The following is a 14,439-nucleotide window of genomic DNA, read 5'->3' on the forward strand; positions in this document are numbered from 1 at the left end:
TGATTGGTTTGTTTGTTTTTCCGAATCAAATGGAATATGTAAACCCCTTAAAAGTGAAGATGTGCAAGACACTTTTTCATGAGCAGTGATCCACACGTTCTTGAGTTATTTAGCCTTGATAGTAAACCTATTATGGCAAACGTATACAATTTTCTCCGTTTGTGAAGTGATCTTTTTTCCATATTTCTCAAGCGATAGAATTGAAACTTGAAATATGGCAAAAACATGAAGTGTATGATGTTCAAGACACAATTTTGTTTGCTGTTTCAAAATGGTAAGAGGGTATGTTAAGTCATGTTTGTGACAATGCTGTAGTTTATGTACGTAAAATGCATCACGTATAACGATCATGAAGTTTAAACTTAATTAGTTTTAACCCAATTCCAAATTATGGAACAATTGTTAAGAGTTTTATGGGCAGATATATTGACTTTAATTTAATTAATGAAATAATGCATATTGCCACTTTTAACCTGAACGTGTTTTTAAATAAACCTTGAAAAATTCTACTTGCAAATTATCTGATAACCTGTGTACTTATTATATTATGCTTGCAAAAACTGTGCATATTTGTTTTAAATGAGACACTCAATACATATATATCAGCACATGTAATTTAATCATGAATAAGGCACAATTCTAATATTGGGAGATTAATCTCCAAGTATAACCATGCTTGACATTGATGTCAATAGAAGCTACAAAGTGATTCATTTCTGCAAGATTCTACACATCCATGTTCTCAACAAGATATTGTTCCCAAACAGTCGATACTTAGAGATAATTCTTACTCACTTTAAGATCAAAACCGTCGGTGGATACCGTAATCCTGACAAGTAAACAAAGATGAGAAGCTATTTATCATACGTGATATGGAGAGTCCTCAGTTAATCTGCACTAATCGGAGCAAATTATCAGCTACATTTGTTCGAGTGGACAGAAACCAACGCGTTTATCTTGTTATCTAAAAGTGCTCAGTTTAAAAAAAATTATAGGGCGGTTAACTGCATTGCTTGTAAAACTTGGTTGACAAATTAAATTGTTGCAAAATTTAGGCTAGATCTCCGACTTCAATCTGAAAAAGCCATATATACATGAACATAATAATCTGCAATTCTGTCGTGTGTATTTCTTTCCCCATAGTAATACTGTATTCAAATAGTAAAGCTTAATGCGAGTGAACTCGTTTATATTCGAGGTTGAAGAAAGCTTACTTATAGCCCTCTACTGCTTGATAATCCAAGCTAAAATAAGTCGTAGTTTGCTGATTCAAGCCGAAATAGGTCACAGTTTGCAACTTCGATGATACGCGTGTCACAGTACAGCATGCTTAAATATATGTAGTACGTTTGAAAAAAGAGTCTTGCTAAACTATAATTAGAACTTATAAAACAATGTGTCTTTTATTTCATTGAAACGAATTTTGTTTGAAGAAAAAAAATGTGTCTGTTCAAAAGCGCTTCGTGCGATATATATGTTTACTTATTTTTGCGTGTGTACTTAATCGATTAACTCTTAAGGCTTCTAGCGCAATCGCTTGTATAATTCTATCTATGCAATTAATTATAGCAAATTGTTCGTTATTGTACCGATTACAATGCTTTTTTTTCAGTAACGTGTTCATCTAAATATTTTTTTTCCAAGTGTGTTTGGAATTGGATTAAAGGTAGATCCAAAAGTGTGCATCTGCTCGTTGGCGCTGTTCGGCAAATGTTGCTGTAATTTCACCCGACTTATATTTTAAGTTGCGTCCAAATACATCCTTGCTTGAAATTAATTCCTGAGTCAGACAAAAAATGTGATTAAAGTCATAAAACTTATCCTTGGCGGTAAAACAATTTGGCCGCCTGTGAGAAGTTTGTTTGAAAAGCTCTCCAAAAACAAGGACATTATCATTAAGTGTGGGAAATCTTAACTCTGCACAAATGTAAAGACAATTATCCCCATCAAGTGATTTCTACTGACGACATGTTCTGGTTTCTTCCCCAAGCTGTTTGTTTTCACTGCTGATGTGTGCACAATGATTTTATCTTATCTGAGTACACATTGCTCACGAAGACATTTTGTGACAATATTGTGTGCGTCGTCTGTTCGTTATCATGTACCATATTAACACTTCAGAGCACACATGGATTGCTCAATTTTCACGAAACTTTTTCAGCACATTTGTCGCAATGATATTTCGGACAACGTCACTAGGTCAGATGTAAAAAAAGGGCTTGTCAAAACTCTAGAAGAATCATGTGTTACACACTCTTCATGAAGCGTACCCAGAACATGTGTTTTTATGATATATCAGCAGAGTGTTTGGAAACGATTTTTGTACGTTAAAAAGATGGCTGTCTGCGGGAGGGGGGTAGCAACTGTTATAACATGGGTATAGTTAAACCTTGTGACACTCTAGAAGTCTGATGTTTTGCACAATCATTATGAGACTTGCATAGAACCTTTTTTTCAAATGATATATCAGCATAGTTTGAAAATGGCCCTTGTCCTTTTAAAAACATGGCCGCCGTTGGGTAGGGCAGTTTTATTATGTGGCTATAGTGAAACAAGGAGGTGAGGCAGTTGTTCGAGGCTATAGTGATATATTGTGGACGCGCTAGAAGACAATCATCATTAATTGCAATCAGAACATCTTTTAATGATATCTCGGCTGAGTTTGTAAATGATTCCCGTCTGGTTTTTCTTCTTTTGCGCCTGGGAAACCATGTAAACACTTAAAAACACATATCATTTTGTCCAATGATCATTAACTTGCTCAGAACATTAGTTCTAATGACTTCGAGGTCGAGTATGAAATAAGTTCCGGTCCATTAAAAAAAAACGCTTAGCGGTTCTACTGACCTATTGTGCAGACAGAGATGTTTCAACAAAAGGGATTAAAATGTGCGAAAGCGACTCTTTGCGGATAATGGAGCGTGTCTGTCAAAATCGTCAATACTATGCGTATCCTTGGAAATTTATGAAATTCTACGCTGGATTATAGTGTGCAATCGATAATTGCCGGGCGTAAAATCGGATGATTGATAACGATAGCGGAAGTGGCAAATGCGCGGTTATTTTCGGGCATTATTTTTTTCAGAGATCTTTTTTTACAAGACGAAAAAAAGTAGGGTCGGGACCAAAATCGTAGGTAGGGTCGCGTTACCCGAATCACACATTTTTTTTTGTTTGGCCTAGTTGAAACTTCTATATCTTCAGACTCTAACTCTATATATCGCAAAGTGTAAGATATTGCTACTGTAATAAATGATGTAGCCATTATTGACAGATTGGCAAGTGTTCCAAATGGTGATCTTGTAGCCATTCAGGCTCGATATCATAGAAAAAGGTTGTTTGACTAAATACTACCAGTGTAATACTTATGCATTTTCCGGGCTGACACCCAATAAGGCCACGTCTGAAAACCAAACAATTTCATACACAATAACTGATGAAATAATTAAAAATCAATTTGAGCATTCTATTGTTGTTGATAAAAAGGTGTTCTTCTTTCCTACGTTAAAAAAACATTTTGTTGAAATTGCTGAATCAGAAGGATGTTCAAATGATGCAAACTCTTATAAAAGTTCCAATTTGAAAAAGTTGTTTGAAAATTTATGGCCAGAGGTATCCTTTATTCATCAGCATGAAAAGCCTGACCTAGTTTGTTTGTCTATTTTGACTATAAATGATGCTTTCAGAAAGTCAAAGGAGATGGAACAGGTCATTCAAGATGACAATGAGTGTTCATGCGATGAACTACCAGAGTCAGAGGACGACACAGATGAAGCTGTAGTTCATAAGGTGATGGGTATTTTGAGAAGACGAATTATAGAGAATAATCCTAAATTTGATGACTTCTTTTACGCTCCAGAAGAAATCAAATTGTCAGATCAGAAGCAGTTTGTGAGGCCTCTTCTTTACAAGGCAGTGTGTTGGTTACATGACAAAAAATGCTACAAGGAAGCTTCTGAGAGGACCATTACAAGATGTCTAGCTGTTGCTTGTGACCTAACTACACTTGTCACGTAAAACCCATCCCCTACACACCTGGGCTTAGGGATATACCTCAACAACGAGTTTGGCAGCCGCTATCTGATTGAAGATATGTACTCTCTTGTTTATTCCATCTCATATCCAGATCTTCGGTTATTCTTGACATCAGCAGCCCAACAGAACATTGCATCACACAAAATAACATACTCTGGTGGTATTGTACCAGACAATATACTACCTAGAGACCAAAGGGGGAAGCTTGTAGTGGCAGTTGCTGATAACTGGAATCTGAATGAGCGAACAGTTGATGGTAAAAGGACGACTCATGCGATGACAAGCATGTTGGTCAGCAGTGCGCCAGCCGAGTCAATGAGGATGCCGCGACTTCCGAAAGCAACAAGTAGGACGTTTGACAGTCAGTCACTTTCTGGTTTACAGGAGTTGTGTTTCAGTGTTTGTAACTTGAAAACATAATTTGTTATTTGCATCATTTGTATTAGTAAATACAATGTAAAACCTCATAATTTACAACATTTGTAAATAACGTTTATGAGTCTGTATCAAGCACTAATAACTGGTTGGATTTGATTGTTGAATAAATATGATACATGGAACACTGCATAGCTGTTCTTTACATTTGCCTTGATAAGTCTTAAAGTATTTTTTAAAGATTAAAAGCTTATTAAACTTGATGGTTATAATGCCAAATGACTTTCCACGAACCAGGAAAATGGCCACATAGCGTATGTAGTCTTGGTTACCATGGTTACCAACACAATTTTAGGCATTTATTTTTGTTTAAGATGAAGCTTGTAAATGTGGCTATATAATAAAGAGGTTAGTTATCACGGCAAATGTAAAGCATTTGAATTTAAAAAGAAAATGATATGTCAATACTCAATTTTTCGTTTATTTTTCAATTTTGACCATGAAATGACCTTGACCTTGACCTTTGGTGACCTTGGTGATCTGTTTGGTAGAAGCCCTATATCAATGGATTACTTCTATCAGATATTAAAGTCAGTACATATAGGTGTTCAATAGACGTATTCAATTCATCTTTATAAGTAATTGAATCATAAAACGGCGGCCATCTTGGACGCCATCTTGGATTTCTAAGCCCTCCAGCACTTTCCAGAAAAACGACATCTTGTTCTGAAATCTACAGACCCTGACGAACTTTTTTGTATATTAAACCCTCTGTTTATGAGTTGTGGCCAGTTAGATGTTATAAAGCTTAACAAATTTGCAGTAATATATACTTGCCTTCAAAACAACGTTCAAGATCAACCAGACGCTTATTGAATGTAAATGACAGACGCTCACTGTTATCTAGACGCTTTAAATCTACGGCCGCAGAGAGTTTTTGCTACGGTGATAATTGAGTGTTAACGTCTAAAAGGTGCCCCCTGTTGATAGTAGACGGTAAGGTTGTTAAGATAAAAAGCAGGGAGTGGAGGCACTTCCTTTGTCGGAAATCGGGGAAATCAGAACATCTGGCCAAGTTGGTTTCACAAACACACACAAATAAAAAAAATTGTCTTCAGCCGCTGGGGGGGGCACGTGCCCCTCGTGCCCCCCGGTAAATCCGTTCCTGATGTAATAATAAAAATTGACCCTCTTCTACTAGATGTATAATTCACTAACACCCCCATATTTGTGTGCACTGATACCATCTAGCGTTGATGAAAGAACGGCATATCAACTTCGTCATTCCTACAATATCCGCAGAACTCATGTCAACCACAGCTTTTGTTCACGATCCTTCTTACCATAAACTATAAACTTATGGAACGCTCTATCTGTATGATCGACTCCTCGATGGATGTTCTTAAAAATGATTTTTCAGAAACAATCAATCTTGGATAAGATGTAAGTAAGCATCGTATGTTAGTTTGCTGACTATGAATATCTATGATGATTTATATGCCAACGACTTCGCTTGCATATTCGTTTGTAACTGATTGAATGAGACATTACCTGTCCGAACATTCAAGCATGTATGCATTCTGTATTATGACCGCACCGTGATTTGTGTATCTCTTATTTAGGTTACCTTATCTGATTTAAGATTTATTAGCAATATAAATTAGTGAAATCCTGATTGCTAAGTCAAAGTCAACCCATTTGTATAACCGCGTTACTGTTAATAGTTTGACGACCCCATTTTAGTAATACTATTTATATTTTGATATGCATTTATTATGGAAAGCCAAAGGGGACCCCCGCTAAAATACATATACTCATATAGTAAATATCGGGATTGTCATTTTTCGCGGAACTTTCACTTTCCGCGAAAAACCAAAGCCAGCATGGTCATAAAACACTACATACAAATCGAAATCTAAAAAGCGCGGAACTTTCATATATTTTCCGTCGGAGCAATTATTTTTCAACCCTGTATAAAAAGCGGGCTCAATTAATCGCGCGGAACCTTATTTATCTACTCTGTACAAATAGTAGTGTTTAAAATCGCGCGGAGATTGTAGAATGCTATTTTAAGAAGTCTATTAAAGAGAGAAAATCCAGTAAATACCAGATCCAAAAAGCGCGGAACACAAATATCGTCCGCGAAAATTAAGCATTGAATTACTGTACAAATCTCGGGTTGTTAGGTGTTGGAATCCCTAGTTACCCGAAAAATTTGATTGGATCCGATACTTAGAAATAACCAATCAGATACTTTGTAACAAATGCAACACAATCAGTGCGTTCAGTAAGTATAACGTTTCAAGATGGCGGAGCGAATTGCATGGTTATTGTTTCTACTCGATGGATTCGCAGATAATTCGGAAATAGATCAGATTGGGATCAATAACTTTATTGCATACGATCATTTACATGTATTGCCTGGTTTGTATTTGTACTTTTTAATATTGTGTAAAACTATCGGATAATTTGCATAATGTTGACAATCGTTAATTAAATGAGCCGCGTTCTGAGAAAACTGGGCTAAATGCATGTGCGTAAAGTGTCATCCCAGATTAGCCTGTGCAGTCCGCACATGCTAATCAGGGATTACACTTTCCGCTTTCATGGTATTTTTAATTTCAAGAAAGTCCCTCCTTACCGAAAATCAAGTTTATGCGGAAAGTGTCGTCCCTGATTAGCCTGTGCGGACTGCAAAAAGTCCAGTTTTCTCAGAACGCGACTGAAATAATAACTTATTGTAATGTAATGTACTTGTGTCTTGTATTCGTTCAGTTGTTCGTCAATATATTAATAAATTTATTTTTGTTTTCAACCTATTAATTAAAATAAGGTATTGTTTTTAATCCGTTTTTAGTTTCGTTCTAGCTGACCTAGATTAAAACATTTCGTCATAAATTAATGAATAAAATTATTAATAAATTTATGTTTTTATATAATTTATATATAAATTTTGTAGGTGTGTGTTGCCAGTAATGGTTGAAGATATGCCAAACAAATTGTGCCTCTCTATAAAGACAGATTTCAGGTCTCAATTTCAACTTCAAAGGTCAACATATCACTGATATCAGGTTTGTCAGCTATTGGTTTGTATTATTCTTATCCACATTGCAGCAGGAATAACTGGATAACTTAACTTTTCAATAGCTATTACATGTAATTTAAATTAATCATGTTTCTAAATCATCCACTAAATGCGGCCAATTCTCCACTTGAAAGTGTTGTATGTTTGAAGTTTTTTGTGACGAAAACTTGGAGTAGATCCATTTTACTCCCAAACTTCCTTTAAGAAAGTGCAGCGGCTGTAGTGATGGAAAATCTACTTCTTTAAAATATTTATAAGTGAATAGACCCTTTTCACAATAAGCCAATAGCGTGTAGTCAAATGATTTGCAGAATTCGAGAATGAGGCTTAATGTGTAGAGATTTCTAATAGTGCGTGGCAATATTGCTCTGCTTTTGATCATTTAGCAATTTAATGATATTGCCAACACAAGTTGACTTTGTCAGAATCAGCCGTTAATTACTTAATATATACTTTCCATTTTAAGTGCCAATATATGAAATACATTTTCTTGATTAAAGTACTTGTTTGTATTCATTTTTTGTTGCACAAATTTTGACACTCTAAGTATGGCTTTCAATTCTTAGTGTGTGTAAATTGACAGTCTAAAACTTATTGGATTATCTGACACTCTTTGTTTGCGCATTATTTGGGCGATCGATCAATTATTTTGTTTATTGATAGATCTTGCGTTTAAATGCCCCTGTATTCAGCACAAACCCATAACCTCGTTATGATCAGATACTGTGCAGACAATTACTAAATAACAACGTGATGTCATAAACCACAGGTTGCAGATATCTGGTCATTTGACACAATTAATGACACCTCCATGTGACCATGCCTTCTCGTGGTTGTAGCATTGCGTAGCTGTTTCTTGGAATAATTTAACGCCAAACTCTCAATTGTTGCTTTTATTGAACATAAAAGATATTGTCAACATTGAAAGTCATCTGTCCAAACAGATTGTCAGAAACTAAATACTGTATAGATATTAGCCAGTTTTATCAGAATTATAAAGTGCTTTATACCAATATATTTTAAATATTTCAAAAATTTAATGCTAAACATTAGTGTCATTTTCTTCTATTTTATAGGACTTTGTCTTATGCTTGATTCAACTCTTACATGTTCTATGATTCATGAAATAGTTCACACACTAATACATCCATACCTTTGAGAATTGTAGTCTTATAATACTTTGTATTGGATACTGCTAAATTATGACTTCGATTTGTGCAATAATCGATGTTTAGTCTTCAGACCACATTTACTCTGATGCTTATGGGTAACTCGTATTTTTATGCCCCCGGTAGGGTGGCATATAGCGGTTGAACTGTCAGTCAGTCAGTATGTCAGTCTGTCCGTCCGACCGGAAAAAAACTTTAAAGTTGACCATTACTTTTGCAATATTGAAGATAGCAACTTGATATTTGGCATGCATGTGTATCTCATGAAGCTGCACATTTTGAGTGGTGGAAGTTCAAGGTCAAGGTCATCCTTCAAGGTCAAAGGTAAAAAATAATAATAATTTTTTTTTAAGCGGCGCAGTAGGGGGCTTTGTGTTTCTGACGAACACATCTCTTGTTATTTATAAAGATTAAATATAAGTTATTAATATACACTAATAGTATTAAATATTATGTCCTTGAATTATTATTTAGGTATTATAATTTTTATATAAGAATTACTTATTAATTTATTGACTTAACACAGCATGACATGTGATGGTTGTCTGTATGCATATGTTTGACTTAATTGTAACCAGTGTCAGTTCGCATTAAAATCTTGATATTCAACGCAATTTGCATAGCAAAAGAAAATGCAGTTACACGTTCAGCCTCGTTCTGCAATTCGACGCGTCAGGTGATATGATTGATATCTTAAAATAGTATCGCCTATATAATCGGTGTTCATATTGTGAAACTGGTCTATTATTCGATTATGATTAATTTGATGAAGTTAATTTTTGTTAAATGTCTGTTTAAATATTAAGAAATTTATTTTATAACAATAAAGTAATATATATAGGGAATTGAGTTACCTACACATTCTTTTAAAAGAAATTTGAATTGTAAATGTATACTTCATTTATTATGCCCCCCTTTGAAGAAGAGGGGGTATATTGCTTTGCACATGTCGGTCTGTCTGTCTGTTGGTCGGTCCGTTCACCAGGTGGTTTCCGGATGATAACTCAAGAACGCTTGGGGCTAGGATCATGAAACTTCATAGGTACATTGATCATGACTCGCAGATGACCCCTATTGATTTTCAGGTCACTAGGTCCAATCACAATTGGAAGCCATAACCTGTTTTATAGGATGGTGTTAGTGGGACAATGAATTTTGTAAAGATTTAAAGAATGGAAAAGATAATTAAAAGTCAAAAGAGTTCTGCTATTGTTAAGCATGCTTTATTGATTTGTAATGTTAGAAAGATAGCATTATTAACAGAATAAAATGTCCATAATTTGAATATTCTACTGTTTTCAGCAACATTTAATTTGATATAGTACAAAATGCTGCATGTTATATCATGATCCGTTTTGTGAACAATGACCTTTCAATTTATATTTAATAATTTGTCAATGGGTGTTACACGCATAAGCCCTACCATTAGCCCAAAAAGGAATTGCTTAGGAGTTTTGCCACCTTCTAGAGAAAAATACTTCTCAGAAACAATTGCATTTTGGAAAGTCTATGGCTAGTAAAATTTGGATTCCTTTTGGATACCCAAGGTTACCAATTTATGTTTAATGAATTTGCAATAAAAAGCTTTGACAGAACATAATGTCACAGAGTCGAACACGTGTATGGAATAAAATGGAAGTTGATTTAATGAGTAATACACATTATATGCTTCTTTGATTAAAAGTTTGTGTTTTCACTAAAACTGCAAACATAGTAAGCTTTAAGGTATTGCAACTAAATAAAAGATTCAGATTTAAATTGTATTATTTGAATGCGCTGTCTAATACATATGAGCCTCGCTCTGTGAAAAAGTGGTTTAATGCATGAGCACTCCAGATTAGCCTGGGCAGACCGCACAGGCTAATCAGGGACCATACTTAACGCACATGCATTAAACCCCTTTTTCACAGAGCAAGGCTCATATATGTTCAATAAACCAAAGATAATCAAAAACAAAATGAGACATTTAACCCTGTACCACTCAAAAACGCACTAAGACACATTCGAGAATAAATTTAATTTAACACCTTTCTTACTATATTAAAGTTTTAAAGGCTTTGTTTCCAACCCATGGATACTGATGAGCAGCAAACAGCATAAAACCTGAACAGATTGTGAGTTACTTGCAGGCTGTTCTGGTTTTATGATGTTTGCATGTAGAAATTTTAAAATTTCCTCAGAGCAGAAAAAGGTTAATAATAACACAACAGCAATTATACTAATTTTTAGCTCATCTATTTTTTGAAAAAAAATTATGAGATATTGTCATCACCTTGGCGTCGGCGTTGGCGTCTGCGTTCGGTTAAGTTTTGCGTTTAGGTCCACTTTTCTCAGTGAGTATCAATGCTATTGCATTCAAACCTGGTACCCTTACTTACTATCATGAGGGGACTGGGCAGGCAAAGTTAGATAACCCTGGCATGCATTTTGACAGAATTATGTGCCCTTTTTATACTTAGAAAATTGAAAATTTTGGTTAAGTTTTGTGTTTAGGTCCATTTTATTCCTTAAGCATCAAAGCTATTGCTTTCATACTTGCAACACTTACTAACTATCATAAGGGGACTGTGCAGGCAAAGTAATGTAACTCTGACTGGCATTTTGACAGAATTATGTGCCCTTTTTATACTTAGAAAATTGAAAATTTGATTAAGTTTTGTGTTAAGGTCCACTTTATTCCTACAGTATCAAAGCTATTGCTTTCATACTTGCAACACTTATTAACTATCATAAGGGGACCGTGCAGGCAAAGTTATGTAACTCTGACTGGCATTTGGACGGAATTATGGGCCCTTTATACTTAGAAAATTGAAAATTTGGTTAAGATTTATGTTTTGGTCCACTTTACCCCTAAAGTATTATAGATATTGCTTTCATACTTGGAACACTCAAAAACTATCATAAGGGTACAGTAAAAGGACAAGTTGCATAACTCTGGTTGTCATTGTTACGGAATTATGGCCCTTTTTTGACTTAGTAACTTTTAATATATGGTTAAATTTTGTGTTTCGATCCACTTTACTTCTTAAGGTTCATGGGGGGGGATAAATTCATTAAAACTTCGCTTTGGTTTTTCTTCATTGAATGAGGTACAATATGGTCAAACTATATATCATTTTAAAGCTAAAGACGGATAGAATAACATAAACACATTTTTGACAGTCAATATTTGTGTGCTTTATTCATATTTTGGTTTAAAACCAATATATTTTTACACTAATTTACAAAATCTCAATCTAAAGTTAGGAAGGATATGCACTACCTTAAGTGGAATAAATACAAAGCTATATACATATACAAGGTCAAGTTAGCAACATTTCACAGAAAATTATTGTCATAAAACAACAAATGAGTTTTTATTCAACTGCCTTTTTTGGATAAATATCCTAAACAAAGTTCTAAAAATAACTACAACGTAACTACTTTTTAAAAATCCAGGTATGGTGGATAATAAGAGTCACAATTCTATTTCAAAGGCTTAACAATTGTGTTATTTACCTCTCAACCAAATTGCAAATTTTAAACCATCTCAAATTGAAATAGATTGCAGACGACATTAAAAATTGTAAAGGAATAAAAAGAAATTGGCAAACGATTGATTTTATATTTCTATTCCTTCTACCCATTTTGAAAGCGTGGCCATCGCTGTGATCCGTAGAAAAACGTGCAAAACAAATCGGTCGAAACCACGTGCAGTGGTGAGAAAAACGGGTATGTGTATACACATACCTGAGAAAACACAATACTTATTTTGACAGTTGGGTGGCAACTAGTAAAACAACTTTTAACATTAATCAGCAAGAGATCGCACTAAATAATAGAAATGACCACGTAGAGATATCATCACTTACCTTATTACAAATATTATCCAGCTGAAAATTGTCCCCCACACGTCTTTTTTAGTTTATTTGTATTGTTTTTCTGGAGCCGAAGTGCATCTCACAGACTATCCATCCAACTTCCGTTGTTTTCACTTTCGTTATTAAAAACTCCGTTTAAAAGAATTATTTCTACTTTTAGATTGTTAAAGCGATGTATTATTATATATTATCTATAGAATAGTATACCGTGATGTATTGAACAGAGTTACGTATCGATCTTTCTATCAGTCTGTAAGCGTACTATTTTATGCGCAATAATATATGTCGTGTGATTCGACAACGATTGTAAACATTGGTGAAATGCTTCTTACATAGTTATTCTTTTGAGTGTTTATGAGGTCTGATCGTGCAGTTTGCAAACATCAACGGAAAGATTACAATCCAATGCATTTGTCATCGTCAACCGTTTGGAATGTCAATTAGGCGATGAGTGAGTTTTTAGCATGTTTCTTTCTATTTTATTGATTTAAAAATGGCCTCCCCCATGGTGATGAAATGACATGTGTTCGAGTTTTGATATTTCTAGATATGTACACTTTTTTTACTATTTAAGCGTAACTTGCCCTCGTCAATGTCGATATTATTCACTAGTTATATAATTTTCCGCCGAAATACGTGGAATAAACATGATTCAGATTTTTGAAAATAATGTTTATTTTAGTGTTAAAATCGCTTTGTATTTTGATTGATTTTGTGGATGTTATGATACGTTGATGTACAAAATTGATAGCAGTTTGAAGGAAAAACATCCTTTAAAGCATATATGTATACATTTTCAATGTGGCACTCTTCCTTTAGTCAAATTTGAGTTCAATGCTAGGGGTCCCACATTTTTTAAAATGAAGCCTCTACATGAACCTTAAGTATCAAGGCTATTGCTTTCAAACTTCAAATACTTTCATGCTATCATGAGGTTACTGTACCTGGCAAGTTGAATTTTACCTTGACCTTTGAATGACCTTGACTCTCAAGGTCAAATTATTAAATTTTGCTAAAATTGCCATAACTTCTTTATTTATGATTAGATTTGATTGATACTTTGACGAAACTACTCTTACCTGACATACCACAATAGACTCCACCCAAACCGTCCCCCGTGCCCTCCCCCCCTACCCCCCTCCCCCCTCTTTTTTTAATTTTATTTTTTTATTTTTTTTAAGATCATCTCACAAATGACCACCACACCCTCACACTATACCCCTACCCCACCCCACCCCAATTTTTTTTTTGTAATTTTTTTTTTTTTTTTTTAAGATCATCTCACAAATTACCACCACACCCTCGCACTATACCCCACCCCACCCCCCCCACCCCCAATTTTTTTTTTAAACGGTTATGTTTGAAATACCGTCCAACCATCGCACCCAAAAAATCCCCCCCCCCATCGCCCTCCCCCCACCCCCCCCCCCCCACCCCCCCCGCCCCCGATTTTATTTTTTTTCGCTTTTTTGGAAGATAATGTAATAAATGTCCACAACCCCACACTATACACCCCTCTTCACTCCACCCCTCCCTCCTTTGTGATTGAAAATGAGAGTCCCTTCACCTTTAAAAAGAAAATAGATGAGCGGTCTGCACCCGCAAGGCGGTGCTCTTGTTAAGACTTCATACTAATGCAAGTAACTTGCAACTGTCTAACCAAAATCGGAGATGGTGGAGGGCAGAATTAATGGCTGTGCACCTTGAATTATCTATTCATACTCAAACAATATAATGTTGATCTACAGTATCTTTTACAGCATGCATCTAATACTACAGCCAAATTTGCTTACAAATAATATTACAAGAAACACAAGTCATTAAAGACTTTACTTTATTGCATCAACCATTTAGCAGGAATAAAATATAAAGAGAAAAATTATGGCAATTTTTTCATCTGAACACACAAGTCTTG

The 14,439-nt window shown here is 34.9% G+C and overlaps 1 long non-coding RNA gene across 1 annotated transcript in view; it reads left to right on the forward strand.

Moving 5' to 3' along the window:
- Positions 1-4,595, forward strand: part of LOC127875384 (uncharacterized) — a 33,745-nt gene extending 29,150 nt beyond the window's left edge. Inside the window, exon 4 of the long non-coding RNA XR_008047388.1 lies at positions 3,687-4,595. This is a non-coding gene — a long non-coding RNA (uncharacterized LOC127875384). The remainder of the gene's footprint in view (positions 1-3,686) is intronic.
- The last annotated feature ends 9,844 nt before the right edge of the window (positions 4,596-14,439 follow it).

Source organism: Dreissena polymorpha, chromosome 3, assembly GCF_020536995.1.
Source record: "Dreissena polymorpha isolate Duluth1 chromosome 3, UMN_Dpol_1.0, whole genome shotgun sequence".
Lineage (NCBI taxonomy): Eukaryota > Metazoa > Mollusca > Bivalvia > Myida > Dreissenidae > Dreissena > Dreissena polymorpha.